This window comes from Panthera pardus, unplaced genomic scaffold (assembly GCF_024362965.1).
Source record: "Panthera pardus isolate Hobbes unplaced genomic scaffold, ASM2436296v1 HiC_scaffold_8, whole genome shotgun sequence".
Taxonomy (NCBI): Eukaryota; Metazoa; Chordata; class Mammalia; order Carnivora; family Felidae; genus Panthera; species Panthera pardus.
This window is the reverse complement of record NW_026527013.1, coordinates 35,402,227-35,424,502: the sequence shown is the minus strand read 5'-3', so window position 1 is coordinate 35,424,502 and position 22,276 is coordinate 35,402,227. Positions and strand designations below refer to the sequence as shown.

The following is a 22,276-nucleotide window of genomic DNA, read 5'->3' as shown; positions in this document are numbered from 1 at the left end:
AGAACCTCCTGATGAAGTGGAGAGAGTAGGTCTTGGTCTTAGAATCAGATCCAGGCTTCAAGCTGAGTCTCTACCTGCTAGTTGAAAGGTTTTCTGCAATTTATTTCTTCAGTTCCTATGAAATAGGAATATTATCAACTTATATGAACTCTGAGATTTGAAGGAGATAATATATATAATGCACCTGACAGAGAGCACCAAAAATGGACCCAGTAAAATGGTAGCTCCAATATTTGTTCTGCTGTTGTACCTGCGGAGCTGCTATGCTTACCACTATTATTAAGATACAAATATAGTTTTTCAAGTTGAAGTCAACAAGCACAAAATTTTCATGGCTCTACGTTTATTCCTACATTTCTTAATGTATTATTGAAGGATCCTGTTCATCAAAATAGTATCGGGCAGAACTTTCTAATAAACTTTTTACTGATGAAAACATTTACATAGGTCACTAGCCACATGTGGCTGGCTGTTCAACGCTTGAGATTTCCCTAGTATGAAGAATCGGATTTTAATTTTTATTTCATTGTAATTAATTTAAATATTTAAATAACCATGCTATGGTCTGTTGGTTTATCCAAAGATGATGTCAGCAGGAGGTGGGGTCTTTGAAAGGTGCTGAAGTCATGAGGGTAGAGCCCTAGGAATTAGGATTAGTGTCTTATAACAGAGGCTCCAGAGAGATTCCCTAGCTCCCTTCTGCTATGTGAAGCCACACGAAGTCTGTGACCCTGAAGAAGGTCCTCACCTGACCACATGTGTGCTCTGAGACTTCAGAACTGTCTGGTATTTTGGGAGTCTAGTACTTTGGCATAGGAGCCTGAATAGACTAACACCAACCATGTGTATGGCTAGTGGCTACTGGATTTGACTTCCTAATTCTAGGGCAGTTGTTAAACAAAGTTACCAGGATTTCACTGTAGGCCCAGTTAATCAGGAAGAATGATGAGAATTTGCATTGATATGTAATCTAATAGAAGATTCTTAAGAATGCCGATGTTGAGAACCACAGTTCTATTCCTCTGTGTGGTTTTGATTTTGTGGCTATGTGTTTGTAGAAGGGCTCTGAGGTATCAATTAAATAAAATATATTTTCCTGGAGGGTATCTCTATGCTAGGCTCTAGAAGTTGAACACAGCCTACGGGTAAGGTCTGTTTTCTCTTTTATAGAAATTTTGGAATTCTTAAAAAATTTTCTATTTATTTTGAGAGAGACAGAGAGACAGAGAGAGAGAGAGAGAGAGCTGGGGGATGGCAGAGAGAGAGAGAGGCAGAGAGAAAATCCCAAACAGCCTCCACAAGTACAGACCCTGACATGGGGCTCAAACTCATGAACTGTGAGTTCATGACCTGAGCTGAAATCAAGAGCTGGAGGTTTAATCAACTGAGTCCCCCAGGCGCCCAAGAAATTTTGCTATTTTGTAAACTAGTTAAGACATACACAACAATTAGGAAAGAAAAACTATTTTTAAAGTAGGTGAAAAAGTAATATATACAAATAGGTTGTGAGTGGAGGGTCTCTCCCGTAGAGTTATCAGAGAAACCATCAAAAGCAAGCAAGTATGAAAACAGAAACTACAAGGACAAGAGTGAGTGTGGTTGGAACGAAAATTTGTTGACAACTAGGAAACTACCAACAGTCTTAATTTTCTCATCTAATAAAAGGGAGATATGTAATAATAAATACTAATTGAGCACATACTTTATGCTGAGACACTTGACCACATCATCTAACTCTCCCCAAGACTTTACAAGTAGCTTCTACCATCACATTCCATTTCACATCTGAAGACAGTGAGTTAAATAAGTTTCTCAAGATCACAGATTTTGTTTAGTAAGTGGTATCAATCTAGGCTAGAGAAAATGGTAGATCCAGGGGCCAAAGGAAGCCATTAAATCTCAATTGAGCTAAATTTAAGTACTCCTCTAATATTCATCATAGAGGTTCTATTTTTTTTTCAACTTTTTTTTTTTTTTTTTTTTTTTTCTTTTTGGGACAGAGAGAGACAGAGCATGAACGGGGGAGGGGCAGAGAGAGAGGGAGACACAGAATCGGAAACAGGCTCCAGGCTCCGAGCCATCAGCCCAGAGCCTGACGCGGGGCTCGAACTCACGGACCGCGAGATCGTGACCTGGCTGAAGTCGGACGCTTAACCGACTGCGCCACCCAGGCGCCCCATAGAGGTTCTATTTAAAACACACAAAAAAAGATGGAAACAACACTATCAACAACAAAGATAACAGGTGTCACTTCCTGGGCACTTACTGTTGCCAGGTATTCTGCTAGAATCCCTGAATTCTCCTGACAATCCTCAAAGACAGGCACTGAACAATGAGGGGAACAAGAAAATGAGCAAGCATGTTCCTCAAGAGCCTTGGGGGAAGAACCATGCCAAGCGACGAGAATTTTTTCCTCTTCAGTACACAAATAGGCTCTTTCATTTAGATCACCAGTATAGAAAAGCATCCAACGGGGATGAGACACACATAATACTCAGGTAATAGTGTTGACATTAGAGTACAGTTCAAGCTTTTGCACTGAAATAACATTTTATTGATTCCTTAAACATGGAGGTTGTGCCTTTCACCTCCGGGTCATAACGGTGAATTCGGGAAGTTCTAGGGGCACCTTTTGATATGTCAGCAGCTGCTTAAAGTTTTCCATTGTAAGATGTTAAGGGATTTCCACTCCCCCCCACACACCTACCCACTCCCCATTTTTGGTCCCAAAAAAACTGGGAACAGATCTATAAAGATTACAAGTTGTTTTCTTTGCTAATACAAACACAAATATTTATCTCAAAGTATGGTTTATACAATAAAAACCATTATACCAAGACACTAATATACCTGGGGATTGATTTCTTTGTCTCCACAATCTTTTGAACATTAGACAATGTTCTCTATTATGCGTAGGGTTTCAAACAGAGCGCATAGTTTTTAATTAGAGCTGCATGTAGGATTCTTACTTTGACAGTGACCAATGTTAAATGTATTTTAACAATTATAACTGCTCTATCACCCCTATCTCCCAGATTTATTTTTAGGACAAGGCAAAGTTAAAACTTTCATTCCAATTTTATTGTCCCTCAAATAACCACGAGTAACTATTCACCCTTCCGGGTTCTATCCATATCTTAACATGTGCAGGCTGTAAAATGTAGGTTTATTACCAGAATGTCAAACTACAGAAAATACATAGGAAAAAAAAATTATGATTCTACACAGCATCATAGAACCCAGAGATCATCTACTTGTTTATTGGCAAATCATTTAAATTTATACAGCAGCTACTAATTCTTGAGATGAGCTGTTCAGAATACTGAATTGAGGACAATTTTGAGATTGGCTTCCTGGAGAAAGAAGGTGCAGGGATGAATTAGTGATGTCTGCCATAATGAAAGCGACAGAAGTGATGGTAGAATTCACTTGCAACCCATTTTGTTCACACTGTGACTTTAGTAATTAAGAAAGTGGGTCCCCATGGTTTTGTCATCTACCCAAGGTTGTACAGCAAGAGTAATGTATAAAGATGCTTATCAGTTAACTCCCACATCACATGTTTGCCCACTCTATCAACCTGCAGTCATGCTATGCATTTTTTTTTTCTCCCCAACCAACAATACTTACTTAAAATCCAGCTAAACGCACTGGAAAAGGCTGATCAATACATAGACGAGAGCAGTCCTTCAGAAGATTACACAGAAAGAAAAATAAATTGCTATGCCCTTGAAAGAAAAGCTACTTTTATTTAAGTTAATAAAGCTTTATTTGTTCTCCAGCCGTTAAGTTTATAGAAATTAAAAGTCTTGACTATTTGTCTTTTGCCAACATGAATTAAAAAGTGGCTTTAAAAAATCTCATTAACATTGTACTTTTTTTTTTCTGTCCCAAGCTGATTCAATACAAAACAGATTACCTCCTGTCTGTGCCACTAAAGTGCACATAAATATTTTACAAACCAATTTATCTAAAAATTTTGTCATTCCTCATTCTGAGTCTGGACACAGAGCTCACTATAAAGCACTTTAGGTTTTCCAGATAACATAATCATTCAGGCAAGAGTATATTATATTTCCTTCTTTTGATTCTCGCCTGGGCTCAAAATATTCCTTTTGGCGTGTTTTCAGAATTTCGCTATGCCGGATAGGTACAAACACAGTTAATGGGACTTCCAGAGAATGACCAGAATATACTTAAATGAAGTAATTTAATAGTCAGAATACTGATAGAGTCCACACTTTTGAGCCATAGGGGAAGAAGAAAATAAACTTAGCTTTTACTGATTCAGGTGGGAAAAATTATAGTCCTAATGTGAAAAGACTGATCTAGTTCACCAAGAAACACATGCAGACAAGAGCAGAGGAACCTTCAGTACTGAAGTTAGGAAAACAAAGTTAATGGTAGTAATCTTGAGGTATTTTATCAATCAAAAGTAATGTGAGGTGTCTGTTGCCTCTAGATCAGGGCTAGTCATAGGGGAGGCACTCAGCAATTGCCTGTTGAATGACTAGGTGATTGAACAACAACAACAAAACCCACTCCCTTTCCCGGGGCTTGGAATTTCTCCCTTCTGTCACCACCCGGCTTGGCTGACTTCTAAAGGACGCATGTATTCCCAGTTCCAACTGCAGGATTCTCTCCTTGCCTCTCTACATGCAAAATGCCCTGACCTGCTACAAAACACATGAAGGTTCAGCATACATTTATTTAAATTATATGAAATCACAGTATTTATTTTGCAAAAAAAAAAAAAAAAAAAAAGATAAGTGTGCAAATGAAAGAGAAAATGGGAAAAAATAATTTGATTGCAAATTCAGGATGTCCTCTCATATTTAGGCCATCTCATCTCAGAGTAGCATTCCAGGGTTAAATGCTCTAGTTTTTATATGCAAGCCAAAGACTTCATCTTATACAGAATGGAACAAAGAGAAAACAAACTTCACTAACTCTAACAACTCGGCTGGGCGGGCCTTTTTGATTTATGAGCCCTCACACCCATCTCCATTGTGGCATTAAATAGGGCCACAATGTATCTAATACCTCTGTCATCAAGATTCACTGAAGACACATTTGCATCATTTTTATGAGCTATTTATACAATTTACACGTTACAAGTTGAATCTGAAATCAACCCCAGCACAAGATGCCATGCCACGCTACTGTACATGTTATACGTTCAAGGACAGCACAGTTAATGAAAAGGGGAGGGGCGCCTGGGTGGCTCAGTTGGTTAAGCATCTGACTTCGGCTCAGGTCATGATCTCACAGTCTGTGAGTTTGAGCCCCGAGTTGGGCTCAGCTCGGAGCCTGGAGCCTGCTTCAGATTCGGTGTCTCCCTCTCTCTGCCCCTCCCCTGTTCATGCTCTGTCTCTCTCTGTCTCAAAAATAAATAAACATTAAAAAATTTTTTTTTAAAAAAGGAGGATTCCCAAGGAATGCCGGGAGAACCTCCACTTGGACCCCGCAGTAGAGTAGGCAGGCACTTCTGAACAGACAATGCTGCAGAGCAACTTCAGGCAGACACATGCCAGCCTAAAAGACGTGCTGAAATCTGAAGCCTATTTCCTATCAATCTTGGGCTGTCAGGAGGATAAAGATCCAGCAAAGCGGTTTGTCTGGGATTTCGATATTCAGGTTGCTCTTCAAGGTAGATTTTGTAAAGGGATTGGGGGAAGCCTCTTCATGGATTTTAATTTCAGCTGATTCTTACTGAAAGGTATTGATTGATCTCTGGAACTTGTTAAGTGCAAGGTGGAGATAATGGCTCTGATTTCACAGTGAAAAGACCCAATGTGAAACCCGCCCAGCGCTCACGGTGGCTCTTCTTGTGCCAAAAAACACGAGACAGTTTTTCATGACTATAGCACACTACTTTCAAACCAAGGAGGTTGGTTGTTGGTAAGGAAACCAAAGGTATTATGCGGCTATCCGCCTAGCAGTGGCGGATGCTAAAGACAGTTCTAAAATGAAATTTGCAGTCACAGGTATTCAGAGATAAGCTAAAGATGCCAGCCCTATTTGGAAATGACTAAAGACAGCACATAGGATTTTTTTTTATTATCTTGGTTAAATTAATAGGAAACATAAAACCTGGGAGATGAGACCATAGGCTTTCTTTGTCCTTTCTATTGATTGGATAAAGGGTCCCAAAGGACTCAAAAGTATTTAAAAATAAACTGTATTTTTCTCCTGTTTGTTACCCGTGCCTTGCAAGCAAGACTTTTTCCCTCCTCTCTACCGCACTTGGCAGAAATTAGTTTCCAGTTAAAAAATAAGGCTTATTGGGGCACCTGGGTGGCTCAGTTGGTTAAGCGGCTGACTTCAGCTCGGGACATGATCTCGTGGTCCATGAGTTCAAGCCCCGCGTCAGGCACTGTGCTGACAGCTCAGAGCCTGGAGCCTGTTTCAGATTCTGTGTCTCCCTCTCTCTGACCCTCCCCTGTTCATGCTCTGTCTCTCTCTGTCTCAAACATAAATAAACATTAAAAAAAATTTTTTTTAATAAAAAAAATAAAAAATAAAAAAAAATAAGGCTTATTTATCAGATATTCATGATAAAGTGGCGATCATTATTATTGCAGTTATTTTTAATACCTCTTGCCAATGCTCTACTTTCTCGTTTAAGATCATGGACCTCACGAAGTTTCCTACCTGCCACTGAATACATTGACCTCAGAATGAGTTTCAATGGGAAACTCCAGAACCCATTTTGAAGCACAGAGACAGCAGGCAAAAATAGAAAGAAGCTAACAAAGATAACTGTGATGAAGAAACAACAGCTTTCCCAGGCCCTTTCTGAATACGCATCGAATGCATGTTTTCCATAGCATACTGACTGCTTCTGAGATAAAGTTGAATTAAAACGCAAGGACCAGGCTAAGATAACCCTACAGTGCAATAGAAGAGTTAGTTAATATTGCAAAAAAGAACCTGAGAACATTTCCCTCAGGGTTTCTTAAGTCAGAAAATAGCAGTGGTTAAAGGGTGATGGAATTAATATATCCAAGTTCTAACTCATCTCCCTCATTTATTAGCTAAAAATCTGAAGGAAGTAATTTCTCTGTGCCTCAGGTTTCATCTACAAAATGGGTATGTTAGTATCTGGCTCAAGGTGAGGGAGGACATAAATTAAAGCTAGCACTGGATTTATGGTTTTCTCTGGCACATTATTCATATTCCAAAGATTATAGCTGTTATTGTAGAAATGAAAATGAGGATAATATTGATCATTTCACAGCTTATTCATGGTCAATCATCCTAGCTGAAAATGTAGGTTACTGAACTGTTTCCTATTTTGTATACAATACAGATAAAACAGGTTAGCATTAATGAATCACTTCGGTGTAGAGCAGACATTTTTTTAATTAAAAAAATTTTTTTAATGTTTATTTTTGAGAGACAGAGCATGAGAGGGGGAGGGGCAGAGAGAGAGGGAGACACAGAATCCAAAGCAGGCTCCAGGCTCTGAGCTGTCAGCACAGAGCCCGACACAGGGCTCAAACCCGTGAGCTGTCAGATCATGACCTGAGCTGAAATCCAATGCTTAACTGACTTGAGCCACCCAAGCGCCCCAGGGCAGACATTTTAATAAGCAATGTTGATGCATTTTCTCAGTCGGCCCAACAGGCATGTTAGCCATCTTGCCGATGAGGAAACTGAGGCCTAAGAAATCACGTAATTCACCTGAAGCCTGACACTTGAAGCAAAGCCAGAGGAATATAAACAAACAAGCCAGCAAAAAAGCAACTCTGATTTCAAATCCAATGAGTATGACCACTAAGAGAACACTTCATAAATTCATACTGCATGCCTACCTTTGGATGTTCATCCTCGTTTCCCAGAGACTCTGGTTAGAGGGAGTAAGCCAGAAAGCCAAACGCTCAAAGGTACCATGGCTGCTGGTCTAACAGTCTCTGCCTTCTTCCAGACTTAACTCAGGATCCCAGGCTCTTCTTTGCTTCTGTGTCAGAAACACCAGGCCGGCGCTTAGGCTTTATTTACCCCATCCCCATCTACTAGCTTACTGTGCCGCAGATCTTAGTTCCTTCAAAAGCACTCAGCATCCAAAACGGTATCCTGGAGGCGAGCGCAGACTGCTTGACCCTGGGGTTTAGAGCAGCCAGGTAGTTACAGGGGAAAAAAAGCAATAACCTAATTACTGCAACCACCTGCTGCCCTCGCTTTTGTGTTCCTGACTGCAGGCAGGTGCTAAGCTGGCATGCTTGGATCAATTAGAAATTGTAACTGAAGCTGACTGCAATTAATTATATAACTTTAAGCTGTTCAAGCTTAATACCTGCTCCCCCCCCAAATTACTTCATGAAACTGGGCTATAGCGGATTGCAGCAAATAAAGAAAAAGAGCCAGGAATGAGGTTTCTGTAAGCGTTGTCTTCAGGTGTGGATCATACCCAATCCTCATATGTCATGTGCATGGCCAACTTGTTCCATTTACCCATTATTAACGAAATGATTCGTGAATTTCCAGCTTGTGGCCCAAGACTGAGAAGTGTGGCTGTTCCTCTCACAGACCGCGAGGGAGGTGACTTCTCCCTTGGGCCGTGCTGTGATGGTCTTCAGTGAGGTACAGGGCAGTGCAGTAGATTAGGGACTATGGGACGGTAGGGATCAAGGTTTGAGTTCTGGCTCCACCCTTAGGCAACGGGATAAGGGATAACCTCTACCCCTGCTTCCTCATCTGTAAAATAGGGATAATATTAACACTGGAGAAACTCATCAAAACAGAGTATACACATTGATGGATGTGCTGTCTGGCATAAATTGATGCTTGATAAATGCTGATATGCCACCACCGGCTGCTAACCTTTGCAAATTTCAGGGGATGAGCAAACCTACTGAGGCTCTTTCACAGTGATAGCTCCCCCACTGACCAGGAACTACAGTGTGATACGGTCGTATCTATGGTACCTGGGCTCTTGTCATGGACTATACCCAATAAGGTGTGTGTCCAGCAACCAGAAATGTAACTTGTTCCAATCCCATTTTCCACATCTTAAAGTAAGGAGAAACGTTACCTGTTTCATAGGGTTGCTTCAATGACTAAATGCCATAGGGCAGGGCTCTGATAGGCATAAACATTAGCAAGACATGCTAACATTTACTCATGGCAAAATAATTTCTTGGAATTATAATTTGTATTTTTTTCTCTTGGCATTTTCCCCTGTCTTCATTCCACAATGGTAGCCAAGCCCGTCAAGGCTTCTCACTTCAGGAATCTTGGTAAGGCTGAAAATATCGGTCAAACTAAATGTCCCAAGGGCACTAGGTGAGTGGGTGCGGGTGGGGGTAGGTGAGGGCTGAGAAGTCTTGTGAGAATGGCAGAAGTTCTGCAAGAGAGAGGAGAACCAGCCCCAGACCAGGAAAGAGAAAGGATGTCTGTGAGTCTCCAGAGCAAGGAAATCTACATGTGTTCTCTGGCAAAGCCTGGAATACTAGCAAGAACATTAGGTAGATAGCTATATGCTGCCCTGAGAAAGATGAACTGAGAACATCATGGTTTCCAGCCTCAGCATGAATCCCCACAGGGGTAGGAAAGAAGAAAAACATGAGCCTGGAAGAAATGGCATGAGTTTGAGTAAGAGGATGGGAAGGGTGTTAGCTGCAATCCTAATAAGCTAATGAGGTCCCCTTTGGCAACAAGTTACCTAGAATTTTACTCTAATCTAGAAGCAAGAGGAGTGAAGATTATATAGTTGGAAGTGGGTGAATACTATTAAATCCATTTCCTTTTCTTGAACACACAGAGAAACTACCTTTACCAGCCTTCCTTGTGGTTAAGGTGGGTCATCGCAGTTAGATGTGGCCAATGGAAAATGAGGAGACGTGATATACACAAGTCCCAGGCCTCTAAAACCCTTCAGGTGATGTGTCATAGTCTTTGCCCATTAGCTGACTCTATGCATAGGATGCAGTTAGAGAATGGATGGAAGGATAGAGAATCCTTGAATTGCCACATGAAAAGTCACTTGCCAAATATGTAATCAGAGTATGAAAAGACTAAGAGCGGCACCTGGGTGGGTCAGTCGGTTAAGCATCTGACTCGATTTCCACTCAGATCATAATTTCACGGTTCATGGGATGGAGCTCCTTGTTGGGCTCTGTGCTGACAGCGAGAAGCCTACTTGAGATTCTCTTTCTCCCTCTCTCTCTCTCCCCACCTCCCCTTCCCACACAGGCACGTGCATATGCCCTCTCTCTTTCTCAAAATGAAAAATAATTGTTTAAAAAGACTAAGAGATAAATTTATATGCTATTAACCCCACAAAAATTGAATGCCATTTATTAGAATGGCTTGCATTAAATACTCTTTTTTAAAATTTTTTTAATGTTTATTTATTTTGAAGAAAGAGAGACAGAGTGTGAGAAGGGGAGGGGCAGAGAGAGAGGGAGACACAGAATCCGATGCAAGCTCCAGGCTCTGAGCTGTCAGCACAGAGCCCGATGCAGGGCTCAAACCTATGAACCGTGAGATCATGACCTGAGCTGAAGTCGGACGCTTAACTGACTGCGCCACCCAGGCACCCCTAAATACTCTTATTAATAAAATGTCTGGGGGTGCCTGGGTGGCTCAGTCGGTTGAGCGTCCGACTTCAGCTCAGGTCATGATCTCACGGTCCATGAGTTCGAGCCCCACATCGGGCTCTGTGCTGACAGCTCAGAGCCTGGAGCCTGCTTCAGATTCTGTGTCTCCCTCTCTTTCTGACCCTCCCCCGTTCATGCTCTGTCTCTCTCTGTCTCAAAAATAAATCAACATTAAAAAAATTTTTTAAATAAAATGCCTGACATAGAATTTTTTATCAGCCCTAAAAGGTGTAGGATAGAAAACAGAATTGAAGTTGATTTAAGACAAATAATCAAATACATGTCATACGTGAATTTGTGCATAACTTTATTACAAAAAGATGGATTTTACACGCAGCAAACTAAGAAATACGTGGGCAAAAAGAGTTACAAAAGGCAAGTCGTTTACACCATGGGTTGTTCTGATAACAACTCAAGAAGTCATATGACAGGGTTCTCTCCAGAAACACACCAAGGTTGGGGTGACTGTCCCTTAGTCATCTCACCACGAGAGTGCCCACAGATAGATCACCACACCATCTGACTCAACCACCTCTATGAAGTCCTATCTGCAAATATGCATGATGCTACTAATACCTGCAGGTATGAACAGGCAAAATGGACTTGTCTCCGAGAGCTCAATTTCAAAGCCCTCCAAAGCTGTAAATGAGCTTTTCAAACTCTAAGAAACACCCTCATTTCTATCTGTATCTTGCGGCTTTGCAAACAAAGTTCTCATTCCCTCCAGCCCCTCATCTTTCCACGTTTTCAGCTTCTAATTATGACCTTCCCGTTCTCCCCAACCTACAGCAGTTTCTAATTGGTCCTTGAAAGTGTCCTGTGACCTGTAATAAACCATTTTATCCATTCCAGTGATTTGAAGCATCTGGGAAATAAATTCTATTAGAATGCTAATTGGGCCTGATGTGAACAGTTCACTATTGATCTATGAGGAGACATACCTGACACAGCGCCGGATCGTGTTAGACTTCGTGACATTTAAAAATATTTGCTGAGAAAATTATGCTACACCCAGTCACCTGGGAGAAAATGACAGCTGAGCTTTGAACAGAGTATAGCTCATTTTATCTATTCATTGGTAAGAAGGATATCCATTGATTTTCGTGCTCACCATTTACCCCTCTTGCTTGTAGTAGCAAGATCCAACTTTCCTTTAAGAACCAAGCCTTCCTCACTTGGTTCATGAGCGACTGATTCCCCCTCTCACTGCCTCTTTCTCCCAGGTTCAGGGCTGTGTACAAGATCCAGTTTGGCCATACTTGGGGAGCATGGCATGCCCTAGCTTCTATTTGGTTCAGGAAGATTATGGCAGCAATCTGGGCCCAAGTCCTAGGGTTTTTGGAGGAATTATGTTCCCACCAAAGTTCTAACCTGACAGAAGAGAAGCCTGGAGGTGGTGGGGGGCCACCTCATCACTGATGGGAAGTGGCTACTTAAGAATGAAGCCAAAAGGAAGAGAGGAGCACCAAAACATGGAGAGAAGGGGGTTCCTGGTGATCATGTTTGAGCACCTGGGTGTAGCTGTATCGCACATAGTCAAATGAATCTCCTTTGATGCTTCATCCCGTTTGAACGGGAGTTCTCTAAAAGCATCCAGCCTAAAACCATGGGACTGAATTAAACTGGCAACATCAGATTTTCATAGAGGTGGTGTATTCAGTCATCATTTACTTCTGGGCGTCCAAAATCGTCTCACTTGCTGCCTTGTACCAATGTGACCATGGTACTAGTTACTCTTCAAGGGACTTTTCAAAAAGTATGAGCTTTTTACCTGAGTAAAATTTATATGCGTTCCAGGGAGAGTTGGGAACGTTTTGAAAAATTGTAGATTCCTAAGCCATATATGGGCAGATTCTGATTTAGGAAGTCTTTTGAACATTCCACAACTCAGCATTTTCAACAAGCAGCCTAGATGATTCTGATACAGGTAGCCACATTTTAAGAAATATTACTGTGACGCACAGATCAGAACTGAGGGACTCAAGTCATATTCATGTAAATTTCAAGTCCTGGTTTCTACTGCCTACGAAGTATACCTTGGACGAATGGCTTAATCTTTCTTTGCTTCTGCTTCCTAGTTTACAAATGAAGATAATAAAGCCATCATAGAGGGCTTTGCAAGATCATTGTAAAGAATTTAGCGCAGTCTATCATACCAGTAAAGGCTCCATTGAATGGTATCTGTTGGTAATTCATTTGCATGGATTAGCTTCTCAGATAAACCAGTTATTACTCCTTAGAATTCAGCAGCATATAAGACCTGGTAACAATGAGACAGGGTATATAAGTTTTGGTGCAGAAAAAAGGAGGCAGCCTTTACTTTTCACCTTGATAAATGTTCTGGTTTACAAAGAACAGGAAAATTGTAAGGGAAAAAATATCTATCTTATCTATTATTGGGCCAAAAAACCCTTAGGGCATTATGCTTGCCAATATGATTTTATTCTTCCCACCAAAAACTTCCGTACATTAAATAATAACTACCCAGACACAAAAGTGAATGAGGCGATGGGACCAAAATAGCATCACAAAACACGTTGCCCCTTGTGTAACAGGTGGGGATGTATTCGAGGGGGGATGTAAATGGTGAATGTGGTGGAAGGAATAAAGAGGACACCTGAAAGATGTAAGTTTGTATGGCATCCAGATATGGAGGACAGGCTTTGGAGGAGGGCCAGCCATCTTGGGTTTAAATCACAGAAGCCCCATTTATTAGATTGAGCCATCATGTTAATGAGTCACTTAGCCTCCATTTCCCAGGACATAAAGAAAAAATGAAGCCAATCTTGTTAGGTTATATTGAGGACCCAGTGAAATAATGATGTAAATGTCTAATAGAAGGCTTGACATATGATCTATGCTCTGAAATGTAGCCATTATTATTATTTATAATTAATAATAGTATTATAATAACAATAGTATTGTTTAGTATAACAATATTATTTACGATAGTAATTAATATTATTGTTGTGGGTTTTTGTGGAGATTTTTTTTAAATGGCAAGATGAGGGGGTGCCTGGGTGGCTCAGTCGGTTGAGCATCTGACTTTGGCTCAGGTCGTGATCTCCCGATCCATGAATTCGAGCCCCTCATCAGGCTCCAGCTCAGAGCCTGGAGCCTGCTTCGGATTCCGTGTCTCCCTCTCTCTCTGTCCCTCCCCCGCTCACACTCTCTCTCTGTCTTTCTCAAAACTAAATAAACATTTAAAAAAATGGCAAGATGAGGATGTTTTGCAGGAAGAAAAAGGATTCAAAACATTGGATATTTCTGCAAGCATTGACAGTGAGGAGAAGTAATAATCATATACAACCCAACCTATCAATTTCAGTACACTGGGGGGGGGGGGGGGAACAAGAGGAAGGCTAAAACAAGTACTCGCTGTCAGTCACTGTTGCACTCCCTCGTTTCATAGGTGAGGACTTGGTTGGCCTTTGCCCACAGACATGTTGGAGCAAACACCAACCACGGCTCTGACTCTAAGGATCTCCACTGGCTATCTCCAAAATCCATGTTTTAATGATTAGCCTTTGCTGCCATAACAGTTGCAAAAAAAATCAATTCGACAATTTTTTTCCTTTTCTAAAATGCCTGGTTTGGGGCTGATAAAGCAATGATTTAAGTCAATGGCCGAGGGGGGAATTCGAGTATGTTCTTAAAGGATAATCACTAGGCTCCTTCTTGGGACGCATCTGTTTTGAACAAATTTCTCCACTCTGTGCTAATTAAACAAGGAGGTGTACAAAACATGAACAGTGGAAACTGGAAACCAGCTCCATTAGTTTCTGCATCTTTGGTAACTACAGGTGTGTGTTAATGAATTACACGACTGGTAAAATAAAATTAAAGGCAGCTGCACGTGTTTACAAAACTGCAGCCACAAATTACAGGGATCTGTAGCATCCATAATTCATCCATAATTGACAATTTTCATATTACTGGAATAGAGAATCGAGTCATGCAGATGATTACAGTATTTGCCTCTCAGCACTAGAGATTCTGCTTCATTTTTCATGCAGCATCTCAAATGAAATAAATCACAGCTGTTACGTGGAGCTGGACGTCAGGGTAAAGGACCAAAGTATTGCAGACAACCTAGCCCCGAGTTCGACCTCCTAGGCTTCCGACTTCTGACTCCCTACTATTCCCTAAGTTTGCTTACCCACTAGCTACAGAAACACATGAGCTGAGTCCGGTCTAGATACTGCTACCCAAGTCTAGAAATGAGAGCTAAGTTTTTAAAAAACGCTATGCCTCAGTTTCTTCGAGTATTAACAGAATGACAAGAGTGCCTACCTCACAAGGTCATTAAGTTTGAGTTCACTGAGTTGATATAGCTCTTCCCATAAGCAACCTGAGATGATCCCTGAAAATAGTGTGCTATTCACTTGACCCAGAAAACCCTACAAAATCATGCAAATCAAGAGGTCCCGATCTTCGTGTTCACTTTAGGAACACATGTGCGACTGCCCAGGCCATCAAGGGTACGCACATCAGAAAAGCTCCCAAGTATCTGAAGGATGTCGCTTTGCAGAAGCGATGTGGGCCATTCCATTGCTACAAGCTACAATGGCAGAGGTGACAGGTGCTCCCAGGCCAGACAGTGGGGCAGGACACAGGGTCAGTGCCCAAAAATAGTGCTGAATTTTTACTGCACGTGCTTAAAAACGCATGCAAATCTCCCAAGATGCGGTGTAGAACTTACAGGGTCCACGGTCAGATTAACCCACACATGAGCTCTCCCTGCCACACCGAGATGGTCCTCACTGAAAAAGAGCAGAATGTTCCTAAACCGGAAGAGGAGGTTGCACAGAAGAAAAAGACATCCCAGAAGAAACTGAAGACGCAAAAACTTAAGGTCCGGGAGTACATTGCTGCATAAGATAAATGCAAATAAAAGTAAAAAAAAATTGAGTTAATATAGGTACGCTGCATGAAGATGGAGTAAAGGCTGGCACTAAGAGCTTAGTGAACGCTTAACTATTAACTTCTCCAAGCTTCAGTTTCCTGAGCCAGAAAATAGGGGTAAAAACATCACCTATCGCACATGGTTGGTAGGACAAGGAAGTGAGATAACACATGTGAATTGCCTGGTTTACTTCCAGATATGAGCACTCGGTTTTCCCGCCAGTAGTAGGCATAGTAATAACAGCAGCTTTACCTCAAAGGGACACAAAAAATGAATACTGTTAATTAAAAAATTATTTTGTGTAAAAATCCCACATCTTCAGCTTTTAATTTTATTTAGCAGATTTTTTTTCTCCATTTGGGTATTCTGATTCAGGTAATGTTGGGGATTTGATTTTCACAAGGCATCTTGGACTCAAATAAATTTGCTCTTGATTAAAAAAAAATCTCGGGGCGCCTGGGTGGCTCAGTCGGTTACGTGTCCGACTTCCGCTCAGGTCATGATCTCGCGGTCCATGAGTTCGAGCCCTGCGTCGGGCTCTGTGCTGACAGCTCAGAGCCTGGAGCCTGTTTCAGATTCTGGATCTCCCTCTCTCTCCGACCCTCCCCTGTTCATGCTGTGTTTCTGTCTCAAAAATAAATAAACGTTAAAAAAATTAAAAAAAAAATCTCTCCTGTAAAGAGATGGCCTGTGCATCCTTCTAGCTTTACCTCTCCAAAGAGGGCTAGCCAGAGGCACACAGATATCTCTGCTGCTTGATGACGGTGAACAAGGAGGCCGCTTTGAAAGTTACCAGAGTTGTGAGGGATCCAGCAGGGGACCTGACAGAGACAAAGCTGGGAAGCTTGAGGGACAGAGACTAAAGGCTTGTCTGAAATCTCTGTAACGTTCCCCAGAACTTTCTCAAGTACCAGTCATTTCACAGACGCTAAGTCTCGAGTCTGCCTGCATGCTGGTTCCTATCACTGAAATTTAGGAAGAGAGGACAATGCAAATACACAGTAATGACAACATACAATTTCTTAGACAAACTCATCTGAACTTGTGTCGATGTTTATTGCGCGTTAATGAGGGACCCAGCAGGTAGAAAATGCTCATTGGAATGACATGGACGAGGGAGGTTAAATACGCGAGGCTTCCAGCAAGGTACAGACTGCCGTGTTCCTTGGAATGGTCATAAAAAGGTCATATTTTTATCAGTGGTTGGGTAAATTTGTAGCACAATATGGATCCATCTTTGGTCATAACCATTCATCAGAAATAAGTAACCTGTAAGAGAAGCAAATGATAAGCAAATTGATCTGTAGCAATTAATTAGACATACCAGATAACAAAGTTGCTCCTGACTCTTCCGCAGAGGACCATTGTGCACCCAGGCACTGGGCAGCCGTCAAATACAAGCAGCACTGACAGGAGCACAAGGGTCCCGCTTTTCCTCAAATTTCTGCAGCAGGTAATCAAAGACACCACACCTTTTACTTAATGCTCAGCAAGGGAGAGGACGTATTTCTTTCAGAATAAGAGCAGGTTGTAGTATTTTAGATGCATTTGGTGGAACAGTTTACCAAGTGTGTTCTCTACACAAGCTCACATTTCAATTGCACACTAGGTCTGAGAAGGAGACAGGGTAGATGCAAATGGCATCCGACACCCAAGGAATATTACATCCAGGGGGGCTAAATGTCTTTGCGAGTAATGCATCTTTAAGTGGATGAAAGAGCCAGGCATGGAACTGATGTCCAGTGCAGGTATGGAAAACATTTCTCTTTCAAATATTTCAAGGGCTGCAAGGAAATTCTTAGCTCTGGGCCGATAGCAGACACAGATAGAGACATGCATTCAATAGCACGGAGGCTTTAGGGAGTATTTAAAAGTCCTCTTGCTCTTTCTCCATCCAATCTGTCAGTGCCAGTGTCCCCATGTTCCCAGCCTGATTTAAGTCATGTAAGTCTGTTTAGACAAGAAACCTATCGTATAGAGGTAGGTCTAACACTTCAGAAGTTATCACGTTTAGCATCTGATCACAATGTGTTAGCAGATACGCTATTTCGACTTCTGAGCTGTCCCCAGATGTACTCTGTTAGGAGAATCTCTCCCTCCTGTCCAGCGTTGTCCAACGTCCATTCTACATCAGCATCTCCTGGAGAGAGTTTAACAACTATTGATATCAAGGTTGCACCCTCCCAAATATCTGATGTAACGAATCCAGTCAAAAGACACTTGGAAAATATGTAAGGGAAGTTCTACATTTGACCATGTAAAAGGGTTTTGTTAGTTGTTTTTTTCCCCAGTAGGGTTTCTCAGAGTTTTTAATACATTCACGCATCATGTGACTCTCCAAGATGGGGAACCATAGTTGATAGAGTTTGGCAAACTTATTTCACTCCAAAGTCTTTTCGGTGTTGAACATTTCCTGGGACTCTTGTTGCATACTGACCTAATGAATTCTAGGAGAGAAGGAGGGATGTTTTCATCAGCTCTGAATTCAACAGGAGCCACAAGGCACCTACTAAAGAGAAAGACTGCATCCAAAGAAAGATATGATTAAGACGACCTTCCTAGTCTAGAGCCTCTTGACACAGCGAGGTCCCTGCACCAGCCTCACCCGCCTCCTGGGGAGGTGGTTAGAAACGCAGAGTCTCAGGTCCCATCCCAGACCCAAGGAAGCAGCATCAGCATTTTGACAAGATTCCCGGGGAAGTCACAGGCACGTTAAAACTTAAGAAACCTTGGGGCGCCTGGGTGGCTCAGTCGGTTGAGCGTCCGACTTCGGCTCAGGTCATGATCTCGCGGTCCGTGAGTTCGAGCCCCGCGTCAGGCTCTGTGCTGACCGCTCAGAGCCTGGAGCCTGCTTCAGATTCTGTGTCTCCCTCTCTCTCTGACCCTCCCCTGTTCATGCTCTGTCTCTCTCTGTCTCAAAAATAAATAAACGTTAAAAAAAAATTAAAAAAAAAAAACTTAAGAAACCTTGCTATAATCCACCATTTTTTCAACCCCTTCCCAGGTTTCATCATTCTGGCTTTGAGGCAGATGTCACCAGTGGGTCGACAGGAGGACTTCCTGTAGCACACCTTGTGCCCTCCACTGATGGACAAGGACAGCTCAGACTCTGGTGGCACAACTCCAGGGGCATCAGGCACAAAGAACATAAAGGAGACACGGTCCCCCAGAGCTGTGTCAACCAAAGAAATATTTTCAAAATTGACACCATACCATGTAGATTATAGAGACTTCATACATGAGTCCTGTCAAAGAGCTTTAATTGAGTCAAGCTCATCGATAACTGTTAATACTTTTTGAGAACTTAATAGGGTCTAGCACCTTGATGTCACTTTACAGTCTTTATTTTATATTCTCAGTATGACAACACTCTAAGATATAATCTGTTATTGCCCTCATTTTTGATGAAACAGAGGTTGCTATGAGTTTATAAAAGATGTCATGCTCAAGGTCAAAGAATTGATAATAACATACGTGGGATTAGACTCTTGATCTAATGCTGAGACCACGGTCTTACTACAGAAAAGCTGAATTAAGAAAAAGATCTGTAGGATAGATTATTGAGGTGAGAAATTACAGGAGAGTTCAGGGATCATACCTGAAGAGAGAGGTTAATATGAAAGGCATGGCTAGAATGTGTTCTTAGGGGACTAGGTTTTGCCCAATTTAAAATTGAAAAACACTGCATAAGCAGACAATGATGAAAAAATATTTGCTACATGATTACACCGTCTGATCACACTAACAGATAATTTCCATACGCATTTAAAAATCTTCAAATAGCTACTCTCTTGTTTTACGCTCACCATAGTCCAGTGGAGACTTTCACCACTTACATGTTCAGGGACAAGGTAAGTCCCAGGGATTTAAGAACTTCTCCTGAGATCTTGAAGCCTGGAAGTGATGATGGTGAGATCCAAAACCAGGTCTTAAAACTTTCATACTCTGAGCTCTCTCCACTACAGCATAGCCACCTTCCCAACCGTCAGATGAATGTCAGGACCTTGAGAATAAAAGACAGTAGATCCACTTCTCAGCTGGCCAGCCTGGCCTGGACAGCCAACAGACACAAATGAGAGGGCTCATGGAAATGAATTGATAGAACCACAATAACAAAATTTAGAAAATGCCTTCCAACAATTTTTCACACTTTAGCAGACATTTGGTTCTGACAAATGGTCGATTCTGGTACCTAAGAGCACAGAAAGTTATTTTTCCACAGTCCTTAAATTTGATTTTTTTCTCTCTCTCTCTTGAAAAAAAAAAATGTTTCTGCCAAGCCTACTAAAAAAAAAAAAAAAAAAAAGGAAGAAAAGAAAGTCTCCTCCAGGTTTCCTGCTGACATAAAGGGCATTCTGGATAGTGCGACAGCTCGGCAAGCCCTATCATTAGTACAGGCCACAGGGACAGGGAGAGAGAGGAATTAGGCCAGGTCACAGATGAACAGTGTTCTAGAATTCTAGGGTCAGCAGGGATTTTGAGAAGTCAGTGCATCCATTCCTCTGTCTCCAGGAATGATTCACCTTTCCCCAATAATATGGACCATGATAGAGCGAGTTTATTCTATTTTACAGAATACTGGAAGACAGGTTTTTCTGTGGATCAACACTTTGCAAACACCTGTCCACTCTTACACATCTTGTCTTGGTTTTGGCTGTCAACTGACCATTTTTTGCCTTCTCTCCTCCCCACCCCCCCCCCCCCCCATTCACCCAGGAGACGCGTGACAATGTCTGGAGACTTTTTTCGTTGTTAAGACTGGAGAGGAGTTCACTACTGGCATCTAGAAGGTCGAACCCGGGATGTTGCTACATACCCCACAGTGACAGGACAGACCTGCAGCCAAAAATTATCTGCCCCAAAATTGAATAGGCCAAGGTGGAGAAACTTTACAGAAGAGAGAAGGGCAGTCATCCTTTGTATATTGCTGTCACAGTGTGGATGGGAAGGTAGGTAACACAATATTTGTTGATACAAGTGCCTACCCATAGTAGGCTAAAGTTCTATGCTTCAGAAACACATTTCTTCATAAGACATTTAAAGGATATGCAGAATCCTTTTTTTTTAAGTCATACTGACTTAACTCTTTACTGACTAGCTGGGCTTAGCTATTGGACAATAATTCCATGAGGGCAGAAACCGTATATGGCGAATCTCTACTCTCCCAGGGTCTACCACAGAAAATCGCAGTTGGTAGATGCTTCATGTGTTTTAAAAGTCTCTATGTAAAAAATCAAATTATCTGGTTATATAAAAACCTAGGTGGATTTTCACCAAATTAAGGGCATGTGCTAAGATGGTCTATCTTAAAGTTACTGGTTATTTTGTGTACTTGATATTTTGGTGCTCCCTGGGTAAGGCATCTCAAAAACATGGATAGTCCTTCCAGAATAGTTGAAACCAAGGAATCTTTGTGACTGTAATTGGGGCATGGCGTGCCATATGTGTGAAGATTTTATACAATAAAAAGTAACTGTGGTTTCCAAAGTGAGTCCCAAAGAGAAAATCATAGAGGTAAATTCTGCAAATTATGGATGTTGCTTTGCTTCCCACAAGGGCAACCCTATTTAGTTATGTAGTGGTCCACTTCTTGGAAATAAGCCACCTCTGAGAGGAAAGTCTTAAAGAGAATCAGAGCTGAGCAATTCATGGCATGGGGTGTATTTAAAGTGCTCTTGGAAAGCTACCAATTACCAATATCACAGACACAACCCATTTCTGTTTTAACAGGAACTGCTTTAGCCCATCCTGTTAGAGTAGGAGGCTTCACCAACTTCCTTTAGACTTTAATTGATAACACACAAATCTGTTGCCACAGATGGTTGGGTGGGCAGCATCTGAAGCTGAGGTCTAGAAGAAGGCTTCCCACCCCCAGCAGATGCAAGAACATTCAAGAAGTGTCGATGCAGGGCGCACCATGGAAACAGAATTGAGGGAAGAGCTCTGGGTTGCACATCAAAGCACAAGTGGTCTGGATTAAAGGTGCCCCTGCATGAAGAAGGTTACAAGGTTCTAGCTCATCTTTATGTCATGTGCGAATCAGATCATATGGTTTTGAATCCCAGATATAGCAGCCATTAACCATGGGATCTTGGGCAACTTATCTAACTTCTCCAAGCTCTGCCGTTCCCCATATGCAATGGAGATTGACATCATACCTCTCTTTTTAGATTTTAAGAAGCTTGAATGAGATATAAAGACATTTTCTATTAATTATTAGTATTTCCCCATGTATAAAAGAGAATATCCTTGAAATAATCTCTGTTTTCCTTGTCTTGGAAAATTTTTTGTTTGTTCACAATATGGCATGCAGGATCTATGGCATCCCATTGATCTACAGGTAGAACGGCAGAACTCAACAGTTAGTAAGCTCAGTGACCTCAGATTCTTTAGGGACAACTGAAGGAATCTCGTATAATGCCAACTGCTCAAAGAAAGTAGAAATGACCTGTGAAGGTAGATATCTCAGAATGAGGAGAAACTTCACTGAACTGGTCTCTTTCAATGGCAGGTGATTGAAAGTTAACAAAAACTGCCTGATGGAATAAACAGGAACACATCAATGGACTCTCCTTCCAGATGAGAAGCCCAGTGCAAAGCTTTAGGCCAAGTGGTATCTAGCTGATGAAAAGAGATCATGGGGACTCTGTTTCTATCTCTTGGCTTTACTTCCTTTTGTGTTGACTTTGCTCTCAGCAAGGCCTTCTGCAGGGGTGACTCCAACAGCTCCAAATATATATCCTCTCACTGTCAAGGCCAACAGACC

The 22,276-nt window shown here is 41.6% G+C and overlaps 1 protein-coding gene and 2 long non-coding RNA genes across 5 annotated transcripts in view; 1 reads left to right on the top strand and 2 right to left on the bottom strand.

Moving 5' to 3' along the window:
• Positions 1–22,276, bottom strand: part of TAFA1 (TAFA chemokine like family member 1) — a 505,935-nt gene that overhangs the window by 363,429 nt on the left and 120,230 nt on the right. The window lies entirely within an intron of this gene.
• LOC109279037 (uncharacterized) lies at positions 16,543–19,782 on the bottom strand. The gene is made up of 2 exons (XR_002085967.2): positions 19,347–19,782; positions 16,543–16,779 (listed from the first exon to the last, which is right to left on the bottom strand). It is a non-coding gene; the product is annotated as an uncharacterized LOC109279037 (long non-coding RNA).
• Positions 19,949–22,165, top strand: LOC128775665 (uncharacterized). Its single transcript, XR_008420568.1, has 2 exons — positions 19,949–20,459; positions 22,022–22,165. It is a non-coding gene; the product is annotated as an uncharacterized LOC128775665 (long non-coding RNA).